This window comes from Athene cunicularia, assembly GCF_003259725.1.
Source record: "Athene cunicularia isolate RWA chromosome 14 unlocalized genomic scaffold, athCun1 chr14_part1, whole genome shotgun sequence".
NCBI lineage: Eukaryota > Metazoa > Chordata > Aves > Strigiformes > Strigidae > Athene > Athene cunicularia.
In genome coordinates, this window is record NW_020799118.1 from 12,089,188 (window position 1) to 12,106,975 (window position 17,788).

Consider the following 17,788-nt stretch of genomic DNA (forward strand, 5'->3'; position numbering starts at 1 on the left):
CGTTGCTCTTTGCCAGCCAGGACCATCGGCAGCTCCTGGCAGCACTGAGCAGCGGGCAGGGATGGTGATGACGGATGTCACACCCGTGTGACGAGTGTAGGAGGTCTCAGCTGCAGTCACGCCGGTGGGGGGAGAGGGGCGACTGACAGTACAGGGCGACGGCCTGGCCAGCACCCGACACCGCGGCTGGGGAACGGAGCAGGACATTTCTAATCACCCCGGTTGGAAAAGATCCCATTTTTACATTTGCTAAATTAAAGGATGTCAGTGTCTGATGCCAAGCCCAGGCTCCCTTGGAAATTTAAACTAATGACACTGAAGAAAATGAGCTGAAACCAGAACACAAACGCTTCCACGTTATCCAGCCACACCAGCCCTGACCAGCCATGACTGTGACAGGGTTTAGATGGCAGCTTGCAAAGCGTCAACCATGCCAAAGATCTAAACTTTTTGCCCCAAAATACAATCTTGCCCACTCTGCTATGTCAGAAAGTGCATTGCTGGCACGCAGGCAAGCTGGGCTGCCATGCCAGGGTCCCCAGTGAGATCCCCATCCTCCTTCTGCCTCTCAAAGGGCAAATATCTCCCTCTTTTATGGATACAGCTGCTCTAGGCAGCGGGGTTTCCATCAGCACAAGGTGGAAGGAGGGAGAGCAGAGCAGCGAGTGTGATGGCCGGATTTCTCCAAATCTGGTGGTTCCTGCAACTGGCTCCATCCCAGCCCCGTGCAGGCAGGCACCGGGGTCCCGGCGGAGCACTGGGGCTGCCGGCTGCCGCACGGCCCCTCCGCTGCCCCTCTCCCCCGATGGAAATACCTGGGCTCAGGCGAGGGTTTCGCTCCCCGGTGCTCTCCAGGCTCTGCTGGGGCGTTTTTGTGCTGCAGCTGAGCAAAACCACAGGGTGGTGTTTGTTGTTTTTTTTTTTTCTTTTTATAATTTTCTCTGCGAGATAAAATTAAACAAACAAGCCCTTCTGAGAGCAGTGCAAGGAAGGGAGCCTGCTTTCCTACAGATGTGCGTGTCCTCAGCAATTACAACCACTGAATTAAGCTTTCCCTGTGACTGGGACATTTGCACGATCCCCCTCCTTCACCTCCTGCGGTTTTGCCAGTAGGAGACCAGCTCGCTCTGCCTCTCCATGAGGTCATTACCCAAACACCTATTTTTTGCAAAAGCATTGAGAACAGTTTTTTTTCCTTGACCTCACCACCCCGCCGTCAAATTAGAGTGGTCTCAAGCACAAGGCTGAGAGTGCTCAGTAAAGCAGCATGTGCTGGCAGAGGATAGGATGGGATGGGATGGGATGGGATGGGATGGGATGGGATGGAATGGAATGGAATGGAATGGAATGGAATGGAATAGAATAGAATAGAATAGAATAGAATAGAATAGAATAGAATAGAATAGAATAGAATAGAATAGAATAGAATAGAATAGAATAAATAGAATAGAATAGAATGCAACCAGACACCTCCCAGGGGATGGGGCTGCTGAGAAGGGGGAATGCTGTGGGCCAGGAGCAGAGAAGGGGGGTCCCCACTGCCCTCTGAGCCCTGCCTGCAGCCCCTTAACCAAAGACGAGTGGTCGTGGCATGAAGACTTGCAAACACACCTAAACTTTCTATCTTTGTGTGATTCAGGAGCCAGCACAGAAGCTGTTGCCATAGCTTTGCAGACCACCGGTGGGTTTTGTAGCACAATCTGGACCACGGATCTATGCAAATCCCCAAGGCAGAAGTCTTTATGAAGGCATATGACAACCGAAAAAGAATAGCGCTCAGTGCTCTACTCCCACACGCCACCCCCCAACTTCACCATCATTTAAATCAGTCTTAAGTTGGAAGAATTCAAATCAACACTGTCGTCACAGAGCCAAGCAGAGAGGTGACACAACTTGGATGCTGCCAGGGAAATTGCCCCCCTGAGACTCCAAACCCATCAGCCCATCACTTTTTGAAGCCCCATCGAGGAAAATAAATGAACTGGCAATCCGCTGCCCTCAGCCTTCCGTCCCCTCCAGCCAGGGCTGCCAGAGAGATTTCCAACCAGCCTTCCCCCTGGGATCAACAGGAGGGGGACCACGGGGAGAAAAAAATATCCAAGACATGCTGCTGAAGCTGGAGAGCCACAGCTGGAAAAGAAATCAAAGCTTCCAAAGAGAGAGATGCCAAGGAGATATGTTGTTCCCAAGAGAAACAGGACATTCCTCTCTGAGGGGGAGGAAGGCTCATGCCACCTCTTTCAGCTACCCAGCATAGGTGCTTGGGGGGCTCTGTGCACAGCAGCCTGCTCGGGCGACTTGTCCCCGCTGTGCAATGCTGCAGACACAGATGACATTCCAGCTACTGACTTTTTTTGTTGGGTTTGGGTTTGTTTTTTTACCCTAAAAGCATGTTTTCAGTTTGGGGGAAAGGTTGCTGCCTTCTGCCAACAGCCAGGCAGATGCGGAGCCACTCTCCGGGCTCCCAGAACCTTTCTGCCATCCTGCCCCACACACCCAGACTCTCTGTGGTCTCAGGGGATGCAGCTTGGCATCAGCAAACTGCTCAGGGCTCTCATGGGAATCAGATAGTGGAGGAGCTGGGGGAAATTATGTTTTGCTATTGCCAGAAATGCCAAAATCAGGTCCCAGTCCAGTGCAGAGGGTGAAAAATCAGCAGTTTAGATTTTCCTTGAGAAACACTTTTTGGATTGCGGGATCAAGCTGGAAGCAAGATGGGGAGATCGTATCAGTGCACTCCCAGTTGCTGCCCTGAAACTGCCCAATTTGGCTAGTTCAGCATAATTCCTGTAGCAAATTGTTCCTGCAGCAAGTTTTATACCTGTGCCCTTGGGCAAACCTCTGACAGCATCCTTTGCTGGGAATAAGCTACCTGCCTCCTCAAGGCAGCACCTGGGGAGGTGGGAGGGAGAGGAGAATGGGCAGCAGAGTTGGCCCAGCTATAAATAACCCCATGGAAAGGAAACAGGAGAAAAAGCAGAAAAGAGAAACTAATAAATCCAGGGAGATGGGTGCAGCTATGGGTGCTTGGTGCAAACAGCTCCTCATGCTCCCTATGTCCCCAAAGAACCAGGCACAAAAGGAATTGGGATCCACCACAGCTCAGCTGAGCGGGATCCAGCCCACCCATCACCATTCTGTGAGCAGCACATCGAACCGCCCCAGAGCCCTGGCGGGGTGTGCAATACACAGTGCTTAGTTTGTGGCAAGACCTCATCCACTCTGCTTCATTCAAAAAGCTAAAGGTGAGAAGGAGGAGAGTTAAAATTAAGGAGAGTTAATTTAAGGAGAATTAAATTAAGGTGCCTGTTGGGCCATGCCAACACAGCACCAGCCTGGCTCCTGGTGTCACCAGCACTGAAGACCCTGCAATCCCATCCCCAACAGTGCCAGCAAGCTGTGAAATAGCCTGTGTTTAAGGCAATCATTATTTGCAAACTGTGATCCCAGAAAAAAGACAACTTCTCATTTTTACCAATAAAAGGGGAATTGCAGAGGCTCAGCAAGCACAGTGGCCAGCAGGTCACAACCAGCAGTGCTGGAGTGATTCAACCTAAACAAGCTAGATTTAGTCAAACTGGCCTAGAATAAGGCAGGGAAAATAGCTCAGAGTTTGCCCTGCTGATGCCTGTCAGGTATTAGCCCATGGAAGGGATAGGGTCAGTGGAGAGGAGACAGAACAGGATCATCCCCACCACTGCTTTCCCCTCCACCTCCAGAAAAATAAATTAAAAGCTTCAATTCCAGCTCCTGCATCTGAATCCTGCACTGAAATACATTAAAGAGGGTTTATTTTCCCCCCTCTTCTCCCAACCCATCTTCCCGGAGCACACTCATTTCCATCCCCAACGGCTGCCGGAGGAGCTGGGGACCAGGCACCGTTCCGCAGCAGCCACCAGACTGGTTTTCCGAGCCACTTCAGTTTTGCTTGTGTGTAACTTATTATTAAAACTGAGCAAATAATTCAGGGCAAAAGCTCCAGGAACAATGCTTCGTCTTTTCATTTTCTGTTCTCGAGCTGTCTGCAATTTTCCCAGCGCTCGGGAGTGATTTAAAGACCTGTCTCCGGACAGGAGCGCCTTGCTGCGACGGCGGCTCCGAGTGTTTGATGGCCCGAATTTCACGTGTGCAGATGAGGACACACCAGACACGTAAGGATGGATGAGTCTCTCCTGATGCCCTAATTAGACAAGCAGAATTTGCAAGTGGGTTTGTTGTTTTTTTTTTTTTTTATTGCATTCGAGACCTGCAAACACTTCATGCAGAGTTAACCAACTGCCTGTTCATTAAGCAAGGCTCGGCGAGTGCCCTGCTTTATAGCTATGATTTTTTCCAGCCAACGGTACCAACCCGGACACAAGATTTCCACGGAGCACTTTGTTCTCAGCCCCTCTTCACACCCCAAAACATTACTAAGGACACGGCAAAGACGTGAGGAGGATGGGACCACAGGCAGAGCTGCGGGGCCGTCGGGCTGCTCTGACCGTCCAGCGCTGCAGCCATCCCGGGCATTTGCTCCCTCATTAGCAGAAAGGTTGGGGAGGATGGATCGGATCGGCTCAGTGCAAACTCCCCGTGGTGCTCGCATGATGCAGGCTGGCAAAGGCAGCTTGCCCCAAAGCTCGGGCAAACGCCAGCTGAAAAGAAAGCAGGGAGGGGATAGCCATGCTCCCCGTTTGCGGTGCAGGGGTGCCCAAATCAGAGGTCCCTATCACTGGAGTAAGAGGTTGTCCCCCCGACCCCATTTGCCTGTTCCTGGGAACCCCCGGCTGGGGTAAAGCAGAGTCTGTCCACACGAACTGCTGACTCTAAGAGATACCCTTGACCCTTTTCCCACACGACAAGGACTGGTGTCACCCACTGCCGTGACCCCAGACACCCATTGGGGATGCTGAAGGGGCTGAGGAAGGGACACACACACACACACACACACACACACACACACCTGCCTGGAGCTGGAGAGGGAGAGCCAGTATCGAGGGGAGCCACGTCTTGTTCGGGGACTTGGCCCTGGAGAAAGGAACGCTCCCAGCTTTGGGCAGGGCAGTCACTGCCACCTGGTTTGTTTGCCTTCAGGATGGAGCAAACCGATGACATTAACCTCCCACTGTAAAGAACCCCCCAAAGCATCTCTGTGTGAGACAGAAGGAGCCATTTAATGCCCTCCAGCACCCAAAAGGGGCTGGGGCTGCTCTCAGGGCCATCTCAGATGCCCGAACCTGGGGCTATATTAGCTCCTGCTGGAAATCCCTTCCCAGCCAAACAGCTTTCTCCTCCCATTGCATAATTGCGCTTTGTGGAACAAATCCAGCCACCGGCACTGCATTTTCTCGAACATCACTGCTCTCCCGTAACATTTTCCTTATTCCTTTCACTCACTCTGGACAGTCACCGAAGCATCCTGAGAGGGAAGGAGAGACAAACCCAATGACCGTCCCACCCGCAAAGCAAAACCTAGGATGAAAAGGGGGGGGGGGGGGGGGGGGGGGGGAAGAAAAGCACAGAGTGGTGTCAGGTGCCTCTCCCCAATCCATCCTCTCCCATTTTGCCTGTGGGGGTTTGACAAAAGTGCTTTTTGGCTGACAAAATGATTACAGGGTGCCGAGACAGTAAGTTGCACATGGATTTCTTTCTTGCATTTCAAGCAGGGTGAGGACATGGCTGCAAAAGCAGATGCACTTCTGGAGAGGTTGCAGTGGTGGGGGAGAGGGGAGGTGGCAGCAGGGGGGGATTTGGGCAGAGGAGGAAGGAGGGATATTTTCTGCTCAGCGAAAAAGCAAGTAGAGTGTGTGAAGCCAAAGGCAGGCGATGCTGCAGGTCCCTGTTGTAGTGGGAATGGCTTTGGGAGGATGTTGGTGCCAGGTCTGGACCAGCCCGAAGTGGGAACGGGAGAGCCTGGAGCTGCTGCCCCCCTGAGCAGGGTCAGCTCCTGTGACCTGGCTACGAGGTGAGGTTTGGGCAGCAGCAGTGCTGGGAACGTGTGTGCATCTCCCTGGTGGGAAGAGAGCCTGAATGGGGCAGAGTGAGGTGCTCTGGGCACCCTTGACTCCCCGTCCCTGCAGGCAGTGGGTGCTGGGCAGTGGAGAGGAGGAGAGGAGGATTTCAGCTCCAAACTCAATCTGTTGGAGAACTTGGCCTGCTCCCCATCAAGCTGAAAATAGCACATATGTAAGGATGTGCACGCAGTGCTGGCTGTGTCCTCGCCGAGCGCTTCCTTCCTGCTGTGCTCCACACAGCACCCCGGCCCTCCGCCTGCTGCCTCCGGCCCCCTGCAGCCCCCACATTCCCCCCCATGGGGGCCAGGTCTTGGGCAAGAGGGTTTTTTAGCTCCTTAGAGCATCCTTCTTTCGGCAAAGCGGGGCCAGCACACAGGTGCAGAGCTGAAGCCTAGCCCTTTCACCTTCAGCTGCATTTCATGTTTACCACGAGGTCCGTCCAGCAGCGGCATCCCCGCCGTTATCATCTGGAGTGGGCGAGGATGAGCGCGGCTCACGGCGGGAGCTGAGCTTTATTAGAAACCGGCATCTGGCTCCAGCCCTGCAGGCAGCTGCCGGCCCAGGCTCGGGCTCAGGCTCAGGATGGGGCTGTGAGCACACACGAGTGCCCAGGCAGCTGCGGCAGCAAGCGAGGAACCTCCTCGAGTCCCCAATATTCCTCCAGATTTTATCTCCAAATTCACTATTGGCGGTGGGAAAATAAAGACATTGTCCTCCTCTGTGGGAGCATGGGCTGCCCAGCCAGGGTCGAGCCCCCGCCCTCAGAGGGATGGTGAACTAGCAGAGCGTGCAGCAAGCTGGAGGATGGAGATAACCCCGGCAGCAACCAGAGCTCATTCCTGCAGTGGAGAAGGAAGAAAAAAGGCCAAACTCCCCATGGACATTGAGCACAGGAATAATGGGAGAGTTTTGTGGGACATCAGTCGCAGCTCTGAGCACAGCTTGTGCAAAGCCCCGCTCCTCTCCCATCGCAGCTTTGAGTGCCTGCTAAAATGTTCCCCTAAAGGGCAAGTCCCCTGGGTTGGAGGAAATATAGGGTTTCTCTGAATGAGGCTTGTGGGGTGATAACTGCGGATATAGTAAGTGAAAAAAAGCAAATAACACCGGGGGCTGGAGAGGGATGTACAGGCAACCCACGTGGCACTTTGTGTATGGCAGAAGATTGTTATAAGCATGCGGGTTGTGTTGTGCTCGGCGAGTTTGGGGTGCACTATACAGCCACTATAGGATGATCTCCTAAGCAGAGGGAGCTTAGCCAGGCAGTTCGGAATTTCAGGGCACAGCCCCGCAGCAATGCCCAGCAGGAGAGGTATCGCTTTGCAAAAAAACCATTTCTCACCCCAAAACTCCGCTCTGCTGGGATGCTGCTTTCCGATGATGGCCGCCTCGTGCTGCAGAACTCAGCTGGGGACAGCGGGCGGGTGCAGGGGGATGTTGCTGGCTGGGCAGGAACCGAGCACGGCTCTACAGCACACTCGCAGCCGCAGTGCACTAAAAACACGCCTGAGCATCGCCAAAACCCCACTGCTTTCCAAAGGCCCCTGAGGAATGGCATTAGCGGGCATGTGATATCAGCTCTCCTGAAACAAAGCCATTGTGGTTGAAGCAGGATCCTTATTAATTCTTTCCTCTCTTTAATTTCCATTTTTTCTCAGTTCCCTTTCCAATTGCTCAGGTAGGGCTCGGGTAGGGCCCCACCGCTGCCAGCCTGTGTCCCTGCGGCACGGTGCTGCCGACATTATCTCTCCATGACACGGGGATGTGATGAGTGCACTTGGAGTCGATGCATTTGGAGTCGATGGTGAATTTGGAGGCACACAAGGGGACGGGAGCCCTGGATGGGGCAGAGAGCCCCGGGTGGAGGGGAATGGGAGGGTGGGGAGCACAAAAATAAGGTCCTGGAGCCATTGGCAGACAGGCAGTGGGGCAGGGGGGACTCACACCTGGGTCCTGGCCCCAACCACCCTCCACCTGGGAGGATGGAGGCGGGAAACTGCCACTTACTGGAAGGGCATCCTTCAGTGTGAAACACCCCGGCTTCTCCACAGACACTGCCCTTGGGGACAGGCCACAGGGAAAGGTGTGGGACAGGACCCCCTCAGCACCCACCCCAGCAATCACCCATTCCTGCCTATGCCAGCAGCACCCTCCTCAGCCACCCATCACTGACATAATTCTCCTCCACCCTTGGGCCCCTCCATCACCCTCATCCTCCTGGACACTAAAAAGCACCGTTTTCCCCATTACATCCCACATCTTTACACCCCTGCAGCTCCCTCCAGCACCAGTCCTGCAGCGTCCATCACCGTTGATACCATCGGTGCCATCAATGTGTCCCCAGATCACAGGAGATGACGACGTGCAGGGACAGTGTGTGGACATTATAGGGCCCTGGGAACTCCTGCAGTGCCCAGTCACCCACCATTACATAAGCAGCCTGGAGCCAGGACTGTTTTCATCTGTGTTGCCTACACCACTGCACTCTTCAACTTTATTTGCATAACAAATAATTAATAATAATTAATGACTGGGAGAATGGTGTGGATTGCCAGATTTTGCTAATTAGTGAACAAGCACCATTGCAAAAGCGATGGCAGGTGTCACATGGCCCTATCTCCACGCCGAGGGTGGGCTGTGGCTGGGGATGCAATGGTCATGGCAGTCCTGTGGGACTCTTGGCCTTTTTGGAGAGGAGGAGGAGGAGGAGAAGGAGGAGGAGGAGAAGGAGGAGGAGGAGAAGGCAGAGCTGCAGGTGGTGCTGGGACGGGTCAGTGTTGCAGGGTTTCGGCTGGTGCCTGCATGCAGGTGCCTCAATGTAGCCCTGCTCTGTGCCCACACGCGTGCCATTGCCTGGCATCCCACACCCTGCTTTCTCCATGCTCTTATTAGAGCCTGGGACAATGCTACTTAATTGTCTGATGATGGCACCCTTCCATATAATTAATGGGAAAAACAGCACCATCTCATTAGAGAAGAGCCTTTGCTCCAGCAGCCCCACAGCTGAATCATGCTGGGGACACTCTTATCCCAAGGCCCTGTGCAGGTGGCACCCCCTCACCGGGGTTGGGGGGAGAGCTCAAAGCACCAGGGACACCCCAGTGACGCTGGAAAATATGGAGGAGCAAGGGTGTGAGCTACTGGATGTCCTGTTCAGGGTGCAGGGTGACATGGCAGCCTCTGCCTGGACCTCACACACCTGCAGCTGCCTGGGGGCCTGGGAACACTGACCCTGAGAGGGAGGGAAAAGGGCAAAGGAAAAAGAGAAAAGGGAAAAGGGAAAGGGAAAGAAAAAAAAAAAAGAGAAAAATAAGTAAAAGGAAAATGGAAAAAGATGGAGAGAAGGGAAGGGAAGGGAAGGGGATCAGATACTCTCATCTTTGATCTGCTCAAGTGCTGACAGCTGTATCACACACGAGCACACCGTGCACGTGCACACTGGAGCTCTGAGAGCAGCAGGATGCTGGAGCGAGCAATGGACAAAGTCCCTGGATCTGGCTGCCCAGAGCCAGCCCACGGGCAGAAGGGTGCTTCCCTCCCCGGGAGAAGAAGGAATGAAGCAGAGAAAAGCCCTCTCCCTCTGTCCCTACCACAGAACCCTTCAGGTCCCACTCACTTTCCTTAACCCTTGGAGCACCCCGGACAAGCCCTCAGTGCTGGCAGAGCCCCTGTGCCGCTCAGCATCACCCCTGCTGCACCTCCAAACCAGCCCCTCACTTTACACCACCATTAGAGCAGAGTTGTGTGTAATTACGCTTCACTGGCTCTCCCCTATAACTGTAATACCTTTGCTTCGCTGAGTTGCTTCCCCTTCAGCACCACACATAATCCATTGCACTGTAATTATACGGGAATTTTAATATCTGATGTATTTATAAGATGCACTTAATTCATCAGCCCCTTTAAGTACATTGTCATTACAGCCTTCAGCACAGTAGGAAGGATGACTCGCTGTCAGATGGAGATTAGCTGGCCCCTGTGTGTAATGAGTTGGAGGGTGTTCTCAGCCCAGCTGAGAACCATGCTGCCAGACCTGGCCCTGGGGTGTCCAAGGCTGGGGAGCAGGACCCACCACGCTGGGTGTCCTGGCTCCCCGGGGGGGTTGGTGTTGCCAGGGCTCGCTGCACTGCTGCAGAGATGATGGGCAGCACAACCCAGAGCAGAATCTGACCCCTCCTTTCCCAAACATCTGAATCACCCGGCAGGGCCCAATTTGGCATTTCAGAAAAGAAGGGCCTGATCCAGCGTTGGCTGCCCAGCGTTGGGGAAGGTTTATCCCTGCAGCCCACACACCGGGGGTTCCCTGAAGGGGTCCCCAAGATGAAGGATCTGCATTTAGATCCCTCCGAACTCACAAAGAAAGTAGGCGCTACTGAAGGTTTATTTTTCCTGGCATTTGTCTCGGTGGCTCCTTTCCAGCCATGTCCTAAAAGGGAACCAAAGGCCTTTGAGCCTCTCACAGAGAGCACAATGCAATGATTTTCCCAGCCTGGGCAGGAGGGATGAGCTCACTGGCGTCCTTGGATTCCCCCAGCTTCAGGGCGTGGGGTCCCTGTGCTGGGCACGGGGGGCACTGGGACTGGCCAGGGTGCCCGGGAGGGCAGCGGGCTCAGCAGCATGGTGGGAGGCAGCTGGGCTCTGTCCCACCGAGCAATGACAGCTGAGCCTGGGAACAAGGGGCAAAGGGGGAGAGGGAATGTGGAGGTCCTGGGGACTCACAAGGAGTCCTGGCTCCCACCGGTGGGTAACGCCATGTTTTCTGCAGTGGGATCATACTTTGTTTTCCTGCAGCGTTGCGGTGATGCCCATGCTGCCCTGCCAGGTGTCCCTGTGGGCAGGTGGCACCCACGGGTGGTGGTATCTGCCCTCACTGAGGCCACCTCGATGCTGGCCATGAGGCAACAGAGAGGCACAGCCCAGCTTCTGGTGGCACTGGGTGACCTCGCCACGCTTGGGGTAGGACAGAGACCTGCCAGGTCCCTGCAACACTGTCTGACCCTCAGGCTGGCTTGTGCCCTCCTCCTGCTCCACGAGCCGTGCTAGAGCGGAGTCATGCCACAGAGGAGCTGCAGTGACATTTCAGCTGGTGGGGGACCCTCAGCAAGTACCACCCTGAGCCTCGGGGCTGCTACCAGCACCCCGAGCACACCCACAGCCCTTGGGCTCCCGGTGGGTGCTGGCACCAGTGTAGCTCCCAGGTGCACCCCAAGATATGGCAGCTGTCCTGTCCTGAACCAGCCCCCTCCACACCACAGCCTCGGCACGACCTGGCAGGGAGATGTCTCCCCCAGGGTCCCTGCTCCCGCACCTGTGACTCCCTGGGGACTTGAGCTTGGGGCAGGACGAGCGCTGCAGCCAGCCTGCAGTCCCCCCTGTTGCGTGTCACCAGGTTGTGGCACACGCAGCAAGCTCCAGGGTTGCATCCCCAGCCTCAGGGTATCTGAGGGGCTGGTAATGTCCCATCTCCTCCTCCCCATCCAAAGGGACCCTGGTACCTGCTCCCCACAGGAGGTCACAGCCTCCTGCCTCAGTTTCCCCATCTGCACGGTGGGGCTATGCTCTCTGAGGAGGGTAGAGATGGGAGCGTGGTTGGCAGGGGATGCCAGCAGGGTCTCTAACCTGACCCCATGCTTAGGACCAGAGCAGGGCTTGCTCTGCTCTCCCCCTCCCCAGCCTCTCCTTCCAGAGGGTGCTGCCATCCAGGGGGGAATCCAGCTCCCAAGGTCACTGTGCAGATGGGGCTGGGGACAGATGGGGCTGGGGGGCAGACACCCCAACCCTTGTGCCTAACCAGCCTTGCCAACCACCCCCTCCAGGTCCTGGCCACCCCCTGGACCTCACCTGCCCCACAAGTGTCCCCCTCCCTCCCCCCTCTCCCCAAAAAGCAAATATCCAGGGAGATGGGCTCCGCGCTGCAGCTCTGCCGGTGGCACTGGCAGCTGAGCAGAGCAGACTGCAGCACGGCCGTTACGTAAGCCCGAGCCGGGCTCCGGGGATGTAGGACACCGGGGTTATACCCCAACCCGCCCAGGGGCTGCCACCCTTCCCCTCGCCTCAGCCCTGGGGCTCACGAAGCATGGGGGGGACCCCCATCGACTCAGCCCACAATGCAAGGGGTGCAGGGGGGCTTGGGGTGGCCCTGGGGGTTGTTGTGGCCCTGCCATGGGGCCACGGTGGTGGCAGGAGGCTGCAGTGGGGGGACATAAATGTGCAGAGGCGTTGTGCTGCTGTGGGGCAGGGAGTGGGTCAGGCAACGGGGTGGGATGGGGCTGGGAGGCGGTGGGTGCTGCACCCACATCCCACCAAGTCCTTCTGCAGCCTTCAGCCACAACTACACTGGGGCTCACCTGCGCAAGTGAGAGCGCAGGGACAGAGCCGGGTGGCCAGGTTGTGACTCCTGGGTTGTGCCTCTCTGGGGGTGACTCACAGAGCAGGATGAATGCAGCCAGGGCAAAGGATTCCGGCCTTTTTCCCAGCCTGCATCCACCTGCTATGGCTTCATCCCTGTCCCCACATCTCTAGGGGGTCAGCATCCCTGGCAACAGCCTTCCTGGGGTCAGCCTCCTTGGGATCAACATTCCTGGGAGCAGCAGCCTTGGCATTAGTATCTCTGTGGAGAGCACCTCTGGTGCCTCCAGAGCAGGGTCAGGGCTTCCCAGAGCTAAAGGGGACATCCTTTGGCTGCGGGACAGTCCTTGGGGAAGCAGAGGTGAGGGACGGCGCAGCCAGCACCACCCAGCCGCGAAGCTGCTGTGCCCTGTGCGGCAGCACGGCGAGGGGCAGGCAGGGCTGGCAGCACCGGGGCTCCCCCAGGGCTGAGCCCTCCCCTGGTTAACGGACTGGCAGGGGCCTGGCAGCATCCCCTGCCACGGTGCAGGATGGGGACTAGAATGGGGTCCCCCACGGCCCCCCCAACCACATGCCTTCTCTCTGGCTTTCTGCCAGGCGTAGTCTGGAATTGACCGTTTCTGTTCGGGGCTTGGGGGGGGAAGCCTAGGCTAAGGCTCCCAGCAATAGGAGATACCAGAACAGGGAATTAATGTTAATTAATTCATAATGACGCTGAGATAGTGATACCAGATGCTTCAAAAGTCCAACGGGGGAATCTGAAAGAGCTTTGCAAAAAACCATCGCCCACCGGCAGTCCTGCCTCGCTGCAAGCTGGGAACGAGGGAGTGAGCTGGGAACCAGGATCGAGCTGGGAACCAGGATCGAGCTGGGACCAAAGGATTGAGCCAGGACTGAAAGACTGAGATAAAACAAGGGAACAAGATAGGAAAGAGCTAGGAACGGTGACAGAGGGGCATGTCCCAGTGAGGTGACAGGACCACAGTCACCCAGAGCTGTGGGGAGCAGCACTGGGACCTCCCCAGCCACCCCACTCCCACCTTTCTCCCTCTCACCCCAACTCAGAACCTGGAGTGGGGCTGGAGCAGTGAGGTGCTCACCGTGCTCCGCTCCCCGTGGCACAGGGGCTCTCTGAGCCCCTTAAAGCTCATTTTTTCTCTCCTTTCCTCCATTTCGGGCACGCCGGGTGCAGGGCAGCCAGATGAGCAGGCACTGGAGCACCCAGGGGCCTGCAGGGGGGATGGAGGGACAGGCTCACGATCTGGGACAGGGACACAGGTCCTTCACCAGCTGGTGTCCCCACACCTGCAGGACAATTCCCAGCTCCTGCAGTGAGTTGGCAGCACAAGGAATGGGCGCAGGCTGGGCTGGTTTCTCCCTTCTCATCCATGAAAGCAGCCCTCACCCTGCACTGTTGAACCCAGAATGGGCTGGACCTTAACCAAGGGGCACAAAAGAGCCAAAAAGGGGCTTGAGCCCAGGTGTCACCTCCCCAGCGTTGGGGGCCCTGGAGCCAGCACTGGGAAAGATGGAACCATGAACAAAAACCACAAGCGAACCCCTGGGCTTGGAGCCATTCACCACCCTGGTTCCTGCGGCCAGTGGGGAAGGAGTACAGTCCCCCTTGCGGTGATACAGCCTGCACCCAGAGCAGACCCCAAAATGGGGGCTAAGGGAGGTGGCCAAGGATGCATGGGGCCGGGCAGTGGCGGAGCAGGATGGCATGGCACGGCCAGGGCACGGTGCTGTCATCGCTGCTTACATAAGGAGCCCACACCATGTGTCACGCACCTGAGTGGCCACGGGAGAGGGGGACAGATCTGTCCCTCCAGCAATCCCTCACAGTGACGGTGCTCCCGCTCTTTCCAGAGACAGCATCCTCAAAACTGCCAACCCATCCTCTTTTCTACCCGCACAGAAGTTGGGTGAGGCTCCCGTGTCTCTCAAGAGCATTTACACCCTAAAACCTGACACCACCTGGGGAGAAAATGCCGGGTTTAAGCTCACCGTGCCGTTCCCCCGATAGCTCCACCGAAGTTTATCTGCAGCGGGAAACGGTTCTCATGGCGCTACCGGCAAAGCTACCCCTGTGGCCCCAGGCAGTGGGGAGAGGGGGGGACCCGCGGTGAGCCATGGCCGTGCCTGGAGCATCACGGAGCACCACAGCACTGTGCTGCGTGGCCGGGGGGATCACGGCCATCCCTCCCCAGCTGGTCCCGGGGGACTCGCCATGTCCCTTGGGGTCATTTCAGGGCTCAATAAAAATCCACCTTCACTTCATAGGTAAAGCAGCTCTTTCGGGTAAAGAACAGTAGAGGCGATACAGGATTTCAAAGTGTGTCATAGATCAGAAGCAAGAGATAAAGTGGCCTTTAAGGTGCCTTCCCCAGCAAAGCCGGTGTTTTATTAAGCCTATCCAGCACGGATGGGAATGCTCGCTGTTATTCCAGGCCTGAAAGGAGCAGGCAAGAATTTTTTAATTTTTTTTTTTTTTTTTAGTCTTGTTTTCATTATTTTCTGGTGGTTTCATTGCTTTGTGCTCACACAAAGGGAATTTCACCTGCTGTTCAGAACAAAAGGCCCCGGAAAGTTTGGCGGAGAAGGGGACGAAGGGAAAGAACTTTATAGAAGCAAAATGAGTTGTTGCAGGGTTTGTTGGTTTGGGTTTTTTTTTTTCGCAGGGAGATGTAAAACATCCTGAGCTCTTTGGTGCCTGCGGGAGACCTGGCACTGGCACACGAGTCCCCTGTCCCCACCGGTGTTACCCCTGGGCTGGTAGCAGGGAGGTCTCACAGCCCTTATGCAATTGGGGTCAATTTGGGGTGCAGAGAGGGCCCGTGGGAAAGCAACAGGATCGCTTCCCATCCCTTTCGCATGTAAGCAAAGTCATCGCCACACTTTCTAAGAACAGGAAAGAAAAAATCCAGCCCTCGTTTGCCGACACCACTGCAAAACAGGTGGTTCAAAATCACAAGTTCAGGGGGGAGAAAAGCCCCTATTTGGTGATTTTGTGCTCATATTCGCTGCAAAACTGTCCGGGAACGAATGCTGCTAAATACACACCATTTTCCCTCTAACACTCTTTGCTCTATAATTAAGAGAGGCTTCTAAAAATACAAATAGCCTCAAGCACCCAGAGAAGGCATGCAGGTGCTGCTAACTGGAGGCACTTTAGTACAGCTCATTTTCTGGACAATTTTACTAGCCTGGCTTGCGCTCAGCGCCGATACTATTACAGTGATGCAATTATGCTGCTGCTGTCGTTGTCGGCTTGCTTTGCTTTTTTCCCTGCGCTTTGCAGTTTGCCGCCACCTCGCAGCTCCTGGGCTCACCCCAGGCTTGCCCCCCACATGGGTCCAGGCAGGTTCAGGCAGCCGGGAATAAGAGGGTCACACGAGTGTGCATGGCACACGCGCGTGCGTACACATGTGTGCACAAGCACAGGGGCATAACCCAGCGTGGGCATTTCCAAAACCAGCCAGTGTGCAAAAGTTTTGGCCGAGAAAGGGAGCTGGCCGGGGGAAGCGAGCAGAAGCGAGCGGGAGCGAGCGGAGGCGAGCAGGAGCCCAGCGAGGCACCGGCGCTCCCCGAAAGGCAGCAGCAAACCCTCACCGCTGGCCACGGAGGGAGGGGGCCCATGGCACTGGCATGGTGACGGCGGTCAGCTTTGCAAAATCCGCCCCCCCAAAACCTGGCATTACGGGCACGGGGGTGAGGGGGGGTACTTCACCCCCGCAGCTGCCTCTGTGAAACTTCCCCGTCTTATTTCTCCATTAGGGCTGCAAGGGGTGGAAGTGATTGACTCACTATGAGACTGCTGTTTTTGCCTCTGACTTGGGATTTAAGACGGAGCTGGAGGAGCGGAGGAGCCAGCGCGCCGGCTCTCTGGCAGGCAGCCGCCGGAGCCGTCACTTACCTCTCACTGCATCCAGCCCCCCCGGCCGTGGGGCTGCGGGTCCTGGAGAGTTAGCTGGCAGGGGACCCCAGATCCACTCGGGTTTCTCCCAGGACCGACGTTCGGCTGCTGCTTCTTAGGCACAGACCCAACCCCTCCATTCCAACCACAGGAAAAAAAATCTTCTTCCAAAAGAAAAAAAAAATAATAAAAAAAAGAGGGCGATTAAAAAAACAAAACCCACGTTCTTTTCTTGGTTCGGTTTCCCCCTGCCAACCCCTGGAGAAAAAAAAAAAAAAAGATAAATCCCAGCGACCAAGAGATCCAGACTCAGGTGAATTTAGCTTCAAACTCCCTCTGCGCTTTCAGAGCCTTCACCCTCAAATGGGCTCTGGAAGATGCTGGGGGACCCATCGTTGCCAAAGTGTCATCAAATATCCTTCGGGCTCAACTCCGCTCCTGCCCGGGGAGGGTGGACTTCTTCCCTGCTTGCTGCGTGCTGTGGAGTTGGCAGGGACCTGCCTGTTTCAGCCTCAGCGTGGAGGGTGGGTGGGTTGGTTGGTTGATGTGGGTTGGTTTTCTTTTTTTTTTTTTTTCTCCCTGCTATTGGTTTTCTTGCTATCTGATCCTGAGCGAGCGCTGCAGCTCACCGCTTCCCTGCTTTTTTCCCCCAGCTCCCAGCCTTTTGACAGGGAATGAAACACAGACACCCAGTGAGACAGGCTCCGGCTTCTACAAAGCTCCACTCCCTCCTACCGCCTTTGTCCGTGAACAGCAACTACTCCAACTCTGCCCGTAGACACAAGTGAACCTCTGCATCAGCACTTTCCTAATGGCTGCTTCGCCCGAGTCCTTCGGCCCTTCTTCTTCCTCGCTTCCTCTCCTCCACCTTGATGGCTTCCGCTTGTTTTTTCTAGCCCGGCCCCGGCTCCGACAGCCACAGCCGCGACGAAGCAACAACCCTTGGATCCATCTCAGCTCCCCCTAGCCGGCTGCTGCGGTCGGGGGGTTGCGGCCCCGCAGTCCATCACCGTCCTTTCTGGGCGCCTTCCATGAAAAATCGATGGCGGGTACCGCGTCCCCGGAGGCTTCACTCTGCTTTTGGCTGGTTTAAGGGGCAGGGTCTGCGTGTGTGGAGAGGAGCTGGGGGCAGAGGGAGGGTTGAGAATTGAAGCCACTTCTTTTTATTGCAGGCGGGGATTTTCTTTTTTTTTTTTTTTAAGATTGATTGGAGTCCAAGTTTATTTCTTGGAGATGAGCGTTATTTTAAGCCATTTGGGAGGCTTCAGGTGTCTCCAGGTCACCCTGTCCTTATAACAACAAGGCCTTTTTGGGGAGAGTCGAAGTGAAACCCTGCTTGGGCAGCCTTTTCCCCCCCGCGGAGGAGAGCGGGCGGCAGAGGGATGCTGCAGCGGGCTCACAACCCCAACTGGCTTCCAGCCAGCGGGAGATGCAAACCAGCCACCATCTGTAATTTTTGCTAGACTTCCTCCACACTCACTCGCCCGCAAGATCCCAAGGCTGCTGCCTGCTCCTTTTTTGGGGGATTCGC

General features: G+C 55.7%; 1 protein-coding gene across 1 annotated transcript in view; it reads right to left on the minus strand.

Moving 5' to 3' along the window:
• The window catches only part of KCNJ12 (potassium voltage-gated channel subfamily J member 12), a 33,749-nt gene extending 16,550 nt beyond the window's left edge, over positions 1-17,199 (minus strand). The window contains exon 1 of the mRNA XM_026858727.1: positions 16,258-17,199. The gene's annotated coding sequence lies outside the window, so the exon portion shown is untranslated. The remainder of the gene's footprint in view (positions 1-16,257) is intronic.
• Between the last annotated feature and the right edge of the window lie 589 nt (positions 17,200-17,788).